Here is an 8710-nt window from a genome sequence, read left to right as displayed (position 1 = left end):
GGGCTGCAGAAACGCCTGTGTCTTCACCACACCCACGGGCCTCAGTTACTCTGTGTTCCTTTCCTGTCTGTGCTTCTCAAAGTTCTACTTCATATTGGAACAGTTACCCGTGCTCCTTAGAAAATACTTGAAAATATCAGGAAGTATTTTAAATGATATAAATGACCTATAATCTCATCAGCCCAGAAGTATCCACTGTAAATAATATCGGATAATTCCTTCCATTTTTTTTCCCCTAAAGTGTGTAAATAACAGAGAATTAAATTGATGCCTCTGGTTCCGGCCTTAGATACAAGGAGCTGAAAGGATTCTCCGCAAATTAGCAGGGCACGTTTGTAATGTGACAGAGAGGAAGCAGCTATCTCAAATAGGATGATTGATTAGAGAAGGCCTCTCTGAAGAGGGGGCATTTGAAGAGAACTCTGAAGGAAGTGAGTCACGACAATAGCAGAAGAAAGAGTGCTCCAAGCAGTGGGAAGAACAGAAGGTGTGCGGGCCCAGAGGAAGAAGGGTGCTGGCATACTGGAGGAGCAGCAAGATGGGCAGATGTGGTTAAGTGGAGTTAGCAAGAAAGAGAGGCACAGGAAATGAGATCTAGACCCAGCAGGTGGGCAGGGCAATGGAGGGCCTTGTAGACTTGAGAATGATTCTGAGTGAGCCGGGAAAGCACTGGGAAGTTCTGAGCAAAGGGGTGCCCAGTATGTGGGCATGTGGGTGTCACTGACATGACTCAGCTACTTGGTACACACTCACCCCACCTCCTTCCACCACTGACTCACTTATTTTTCCACCTGCTTTACATATCTGTCCCATATTTCAGGATTTCTACTCTTTCACCATCGTTCGATTAATAATTTCTACATCTTCGTGATCACTGGTGGCCACGAAGCCCCCATGACTCCTTCTCTGTCTCACTGGTTTAACTTAAGTTCCTAGTGCTATCTGGCTCAGGTCATCTGGGCGAGCTCGTTTCATCAAGCCACGGGCCAGGTTACAAGCCAGCCTGTTGGAGGGATGACCTTGGTTCAAGGGTCCACCAAATCCAACCCCTTGTTCCAGGAAAAGAGGTGAAGGGAGATTCACAAAGGGTTGTGTGGTCATCCTAAAGTAGCACAGATCCCCCCGAAGCTTGTTCTGTCCACTTGATCTTTGCTACAATTATTGTCACTGGCCGTGAGTGAATCCTTGGCTGTCCTCCCCGCTCTTTACATTAGGAGCTGCAGATTCAGAGTCTGAAGGCAACTAGGAGGCATGCCTGGGCTCTAACTGTATGGGAGGTTACAGAAACACCTGGCATTTTCCACCTTGGTCATGGAAGATGTACTCTTCCTCCCACTTGCAATGCAAAAGACTAGAATTTCCAAAGCACTGGAAGGCGATTTAGATGCTAAAAGGCCAAAAGAGAATAACCAATGTCTATTAAATATGGCTATGAACCCTTTCTGAGTGTATCTTTGGCCTCAGCCAATAAGTTTTGATTTCTATTTCTGTCATTGATGATAATTTCAAAATACTTTATGGAAATCTCATTTTCCTTTTGACCGAAGAATAAATTAGAAGAAACTTATTTCAATTTCCAAGTAGCTATGTTGTTTTTCACTAAGATTTTATTAATAAATCTAGCTTTATAGAATTCTGATCAGAGAATGTGGCATGTGCCAAACTTCTACTTCTTGGAATTAATTAAACCTGCTATATGGCTACAATGTTACCAATTTTTAGAAAAACACTTAAAAAGGAGTATTATCACTTTGAATGGCAGATATTTTTAGCAAAGTATTAAAAGAATAAATACTAAATTAGTCAAAGTTACTTATATTTTACTTGACTTTGGCTTTTTGTGAGTCAAATATTGAGAAAGTTATATTAAAATCTCCCACCATTATTCGGATATCTTTCCCATTTTTGATATTTTGCTTTATATACTTTGGTTCTGTGTATTTTGGCCCACAGGTATTCATGCTATTGCCTTGATAATTGTTGAAGCTGGGTGCTGGGTACATAGCAGTACTTTACCACATTCTGTCTCCTTTCGGATCTGTGTCAACTTTTCTATAATAAAAATAAAACAATACTAATGGCTTTTACATCTTCACTCAATTTTGTTTCATTAGTCTGCCTATAAGTAAAGGTTGGGTTCCCTCAGAAGCAGACCCTAAGATAAGGATAAGTGCACATTGTTTATTTGGGAAATGCAGAGAAAACATGTATGGATTCATTTATGAGCAGGGGATAAATCTCCGTTAGTATGTGTTTTGAATATTTGAGAATTAAAGACGTGTGCTTTCTGGTATGCTTTCCATTTTCTTATCACAAAATTCGGTGTTTATATTATTGCATCCTCAATAATTAGTCTTACTGGCCGATGCAACCAGAAAATAGGATATATCCATCTGCTTCTCTTTCTGCAGCGCTGCGCTGTGAGTTATGCTGAATACCGTTCTCCAGTCCTGACGTCACTTAAAAATCCCTGAACACAAGCGAGCAAAAAGTGGGGCTCCTAGTGCCATGATAATGATGGCAACCACCATGCATATAAAGTACTCCAGACAGACACAGACAGGAATGACAGCAGTGTTTAGTATAGCTGATACACACTGTTACGTTAGTTTCAGGTGTACAACAGAGTGATTCAACTTCTCTATACGTTATGCTGTGCTCACCACAAGGATAGCTACCGTCTGTCACCATAGAGTGCTATTACAGCCTCATGGACTATATTCCTTATGCTGTGTCTTTTATTCCTGTGACTTACTCATCCCATAACCGGAAGCCTTCCCCTTCACCTGTTTTGCCCATTCCCCACACCCCTCCCCTCTGGAAACTAACAGCTTGTTCTCTGTATTTATAGGTCTGATCCTGCTTTTTGTTTATTCATGTCATGTTTTAGATTCCACATATTCATGAAATCATATGGTATTTGTCTTCCTCAGTCTGCCTTATTTCACTTAGCATAATAACCTCTAGGTCCATCCATGTTGTCTCAAATGGCACAATCTCATCCTTTTATGGCACGGTGTTCTACTGTGTGTGTGTGTATCCACGTCTTCCCAATCCATTCATCTATGGATAGATACAGCTTGCTTCCGTATCTTGGCTATTGTAAATAATTCTGCAATAAACATAGGAGTGCATTTATCTTTTGAACTAGTGTTTTTGTTTTCTCTGGGTAAATACCTAGTAGTGGAATTATTGGATCATATGGTAGTTCTATTTTTAACTTTTTGAGGAACCTCCATACTGTTTTCTACAGTGTCTGCACCAGCTTGCATTCCTACCAACAGTGCATGAGGGTTCCCCTTTCTCCACATCCTCACCAACACTTGTTTCTTGTGTTTTTGACTTTAGCCATTCTGACAGGTGTGAGGTGATATCTCATTATGGTTTTGTTTGCATTTCCCTGATAATAAGTGATGTTGAGCATCTCTTCATGTGTCTGTTGGCCATCTATATGTCTTCTTTGGAAAAATGTCCATTCAGGTCCTCTGCCCATTTTTTAATTGGATTGTTTGATTTTTTTAGTGTTGTATAAATGTTTTTGTATATTTTGGATATTAACCCCTTACCAGATACATCATTTGCGAATATCTTCTCCCATTCACTAGGTTGCCTTTTTGTTTTGTTGATGGTTTTCTTCGCTGTGCAGAAGCTTTTTATTTTTATGTAGTCCCAATAGGTTATTTTTGCTTTTATTTCCCTTGCCTCAGGAGACATACCTATAAAAATGTTTCTATTGCCAATGTCAAAGAAGTTACTGCCTGTGCTTCCTTTTGGGATGTTTTTATGGTTTCAGGTCTCATATTTAGGTCTTTAACCCATTTTGGTTTATTTTTGTGTGTGGTGTTAGAAAGTGATCCAGTTTTGTTCTTTTGCATGTAGCTGTCCAGCTTTACCAGCACCATTTATTGAAGTGACTCTTCTTTTCCCCATTGTATATTCTTGCCTCCTTTGTCATAGATTAATTGATCATATAATCATGGGTTTATTTCTGGACTCTCTATTCTGTTCCATTGATCTGTGTCTATTGTTGTTCCAGTACCATACTGTTTTGATTACCACAGCTTTGTAGTTTATCTTGAAATCTGGGATTGTGAAAACTCCATCTTTGTTTTTCTTTCTCAAGATTGCTTTAGCTACTTGGGGTCCTTTGTGGTTCCACACAAATTTTAGTATTATTTGTTCTAGCTTTGTGAGAAATGCAATTGGTATTTTGATAGGGATTGCATTGAATCTGTAGATTGCTTTGGGTAATATGGACATTTTAACAATATTAATTCTTCCACTCCATGAGCATGGAATGTCTTTCCATTTCTTTGTATCCTCTTCAGTTTCTTTCATCAGTGTGTTAATAATTTACAGAGTACAGGTCTTTCACCTCTTTGGCTACATTTATTCCTAGGTATTTTTATCTTTTCCGTGCAATTGTAAATGGTATTGTTTTCTTAATTTCTCTTTTTGTTACTTTGTTATTAGTGTATAGAAACACTACCAATTTCTGGATATTAACTTTGTATCCTGCAACTTTACTGAATTCATTTATTACTTCTAATAGTTTTTGGCAGAGTCTTTAGGATTTTCTATGTACAATATCATGTCAAGGAATGATAGGATTTTTTGTGTGTCTTATCTCAGAGATACAGTGCAATATGAAGAAAATAAAATAGAATCTAAAATAAATAGAATAGAAAAATAGAATCCCAATCTGGAGAATAGAGAAAAAGCAATATTTAAATAATTCTACCATAAACATAAAAGTCAAACAAGTTGTATCTCAAACGTACACTCTAGTCCTGCCCCCTCTACCGGGATGAAGTCAAGTTGAATCACAGAGACAGGTAAGGAAATAAGGGCTCCCTCAGATCAGAGCTGTACTTAAAAAATCTGCATAATTATGAAAGCTATTATTATTAAAACTATTACTATAAAATTATTACTAAAAATTAACTGCACATTCGACTCAAAACATTAAAAAAGGAATAAAATATATAAATATAAAAAGTAAAGAGTTATGACCAAAGAAGAAAACAACTACAGTATTGTCTCATAAATGTATTTTCTTTTTTTTTCTTTTTTTTTTTGAGAAGGGACAGAGAAAGAGAGAGAGCATGAGGAGGGACGGGGCAGAGGGAGGGGGAGAAAAAGAATCTTAAGCAGGCTCCACACCCAGCATGGAGCCTGACATGGGGCTTGATCTCAGGATCCTGAGATCATGACCTGAGCTGAAATCAAGAATCAGATACTTAATCAACAGAGCCACCCAGGCGTCCCTATTTTCTCTTCTTTATGATTTTATTAACATTTTCTTTTCTCTAGACTACTTTATTGTAAGAATACTGTGTATAATACATGTAGCATACAAAATATATATTAGTTGACCATGCTATCAGTAAGGCTTCTGGGTAATAGTAGGCTATCAGTAGTTCAGTTTTGGGGGAGTCTAACATTACATGGGGATTTTCAACTGTGCGAGGGGTTGGTAATCCTAACCCCCTATGTTGTTGAAGGGTCAACTATGGTTTGGAAACAGGAAAATAATAAATAAAAAATTTTTAAAGTTAGTTCTTTTATTTAAAAAGTAAATAGGAATGCCTCTAGAAAAATCTAATCAAGGAGAGAGTTAAAATTGAAAGACAATATTACATATTAAGAGACTGTTCAATAGGTACCAAGAGTCTAACAAGAATATGAGAACACAGAACTTAACACTTGACCTGTACATAAACATATTCCACTATTAAAAATAGCAGAAGTAGCTGCCATCTTGCGTCCCCGCGTGTGTGCACCTAATCTCAGCTGGTCCGCCCGAGACCCCCTGAGAGCCAACCCTATCCCCCGCGCGGTCCCATGTCCGCTCCAACAAGATGAAAGAAACAATCATGAACCAGGAGAAACTCTCCAAACTGCAAGCACAAGTGCGCATTGGCGGGAAAGGAACTGCCCACCGAAAGAAGAAGGTGGTTCATAGAACGGCTACAGCAGATGATAAAAAACTTCAGTTCTCCTTAAAGAAGTTAGGGGTAAACAATATCTGTGGTATTGAAGAGGTGAATAGGTTCACAAACCAAGGACCAGTGATCCACTTTAACAACCCCGAAGTTCAGGCGTCGCTGGCCGTGAACGCTTTCACCTTTCCAGGCCACGCTGAGACAGAGCAGCTGACAGGAATGCTACCCAGTATCATAAACCAACTCGGTGCAGGCAGTCTGACTAGTTTAAGAAGACTGACTGAAGCTCTGCCCAACTGTGGATGGAAAAGCACCACTTGCTACCAGAGAGGAGGAGGATGATGAAGTTCCAGATCTTGTGGAGAATTTTGATGAAGCTTCCCAGAATGAAGCAAACTGAATTGAGTCAACTTCTGAAGAAGGTAAAACTTGAAGAAGTTACTGGGAGCTGCTATTTTAAATTATGACTGCTTTTTAAAATTTTGTTCATGGATCTGATAAAATCTAGATCTCTAATATTTTTAAGCCCGAGCGCCTTGGACACTGCAGCTCTTTTCAGTTTTTGCTTATACACAATTCATTCTTTGCAGCTAATTAAGCTGAAGAAGCCTAGGAATAAAGTTTGAAACAAGGTTAATAAAGTTCTTTGCCTAGGGAAAAAAAAAATAGCAGAAGTGTGAGAAGTGTGGAAGTTTTATTTACATAGTTTCCAAATTCATTCTTTGAAGCTAGCATAACCTTGATGATTTTACCAGGCACACAAAAAAATGAAACTTTGATGTAAATCTGTGATGAACATGGAGCCAAAGTCCTAAGTCCAATATGTGACATTTGAATTCAAGAATGTATTAAACAGTCAACACCATGATCAGGTAAGGTTTAATTTCAGGAGGTCAAATGTGAATAAAAACTAAGTTAATATAATTAACTATGCTAAGGGAGAAAAAACAATAGCAACATGTTAATTATCATTGAAACACTAAAAGTGTTCCCAAAATGTAAGAAACAAAACAATTCAGGAGAGGCTATCTATTGCCTAAGATGAGAAAAAAAAAGTATTAATGCATTTTTGCTATAGTTTATAAATCGTAACAAGAGTAACACAGGGTTATTGTTTTAAAATATTAAACTTAAATAAATAATGTAGCCTCCCGCAATCTCATTTCTTAGAGACTAACCACTACTAAAACTTCATGTGTTTTCCTCCAGGGCTTTTTTCTTCTTCAATTTCTTTTAATTATATTAATAAATATCTTGTTGTAAAAACTAAAATATTCTAACAATACATTGAGACTAAAAGTAGAAGTCGTTGGGGCACAGTTGGTTGAGCATCCGACTCTTGATTTTGGCTCAGGTCATGATCTCAGGGTCCTAGGATTGAGCCCCACATCGGGCTCCATGCTGAGCATTGAGCCTGCTTGGGATTCTCGCTCCCTGCCCCTCCCCCAACACTCTAAATAAATAAATAAATAAATAAACAAATATCTTCAAAAAAATAAGTCCTTCTTACTCCCTCCTACCATTACTTGCAAGGGTTACTCTTAACAAGAGTTAGCAATTTGATATGCATACTTCCAAGTCTTCTGCATGGAATATATATGTATTTGAGATGCAAATATAATCTTAACTAAACATATGGGATCTGATATAATTTACAAATATGTGTGTTTACCCAGCCGGCTACACCTCTGCAGGTATCCCAGCTGTGGAGGAGCTTCCCCTCAAAGATTTACTGTAGGGGACGCAAAAGAACACATATAGATCAAAGAAAGAACAACTAAAGGACTCACTCATCCAGTCCCTTCTGGTCTCACCAGATAAGTCACCCTCCTCTCTTATCTCCACTTGTCATTAAGCGATGGAGGGAAATGTGGAACCTATTTTCCCATACTTAAAGAATGAATACTCCTGTTCCCTGGGCTATGCAGGAAGGTGGGGAGAAGGGCTGAATAATTCCTACCACACAGGGCATAGGACATAATATGGGAGGACCACAATTTATTGCTTCCTATTGATTGGATAACTTTTCATTACTACAAATGTTGCTGCAGTCTACAGTTGGCTAACAGATGTTTCCAGAATAGCAGTCCTAAAAGTAGAATTGCAGAGTAACCGAGCAAATACACTTTCATTTGTATGTATTGTTTCATATTTTAATTCAAAAAGCAAACCATACATATGATTTTAAAAGTGCCAAAAGTACAGTGGAGCAGAAGAAAATTGAAAAGCAGCGGTCTCCCTTTAGTACTTCCACTGGCCACCACAAAATTTATATGTATATAAATGTATATATCTACACACACAGACATGACATAAAGAAACAAAATACATGTAGGATAAGAAGCTCAACTATATTTGAGACCAAAACAATGCCAACAAAATAATGGTGAGATATTAATTCTCCACCCACCAGGTTGGCCAATTTTTAAAATTTTAAATAAAAATCCCCAGTGCTGGTGAGGCTTTGGAGGAAAGGCATTTTTTTTAATTTTCTGGCGAGTAATCTGGCACTATTTAACAAATTTAATTTTCTTGTACAAAAAAATTGCACTTCGAAGAATTTATCCTAAGGGGAAAAGTCCTACAAGTGTGTGATGGTTAATTTTATGTGTCAGCTTGACTGGGTGACACGAACACATAGCATACACATGCCCCTGCATCACTCGGGCACCTGCCCCTCTGCCTTCCAGCCGGAGCCAGCCCATCTCAGGCCCCCGCAGAAGGTTAGAGGGTCGGGGAGAGGGAGGTCAGGATACATATTCTTG

At 38.4% G+C, this 8710-nt stretch overlaps 1 pseudogene; it reads left to right on the top strand.

Moving 5' to 3' along the window:
* The first annotated feature begins 5838 nt into the window (after positions 1–5838).
* LOC145716056 (transcription factor BTF3 pseudogene) lies at positions 5839–6345 on the top strand (annotated as a pseudogene).
* The last annotated feature ends 2365 nt before the right edge of the window (positions 6346–8710 follow it).

This window comes from Leptonychotes weddellii, chromosome 11 (assembly GCF_054177405.1).
Source record: "Leptonychotes weddellii isolate Sample4059 chromosome 11, ASM5417740v2, whole genome shotgun sequence".
NCBI lineage: Eukaryota > Metazoa > Chordata > Mammalia > Carnivora > Phocidae > Leptonychotes > Leptonychotes weddellii.
Note: the sequence above shows the minus strand (reverse complement) of the source record. Positions and strands in the feature narration are given on the sequence as shown.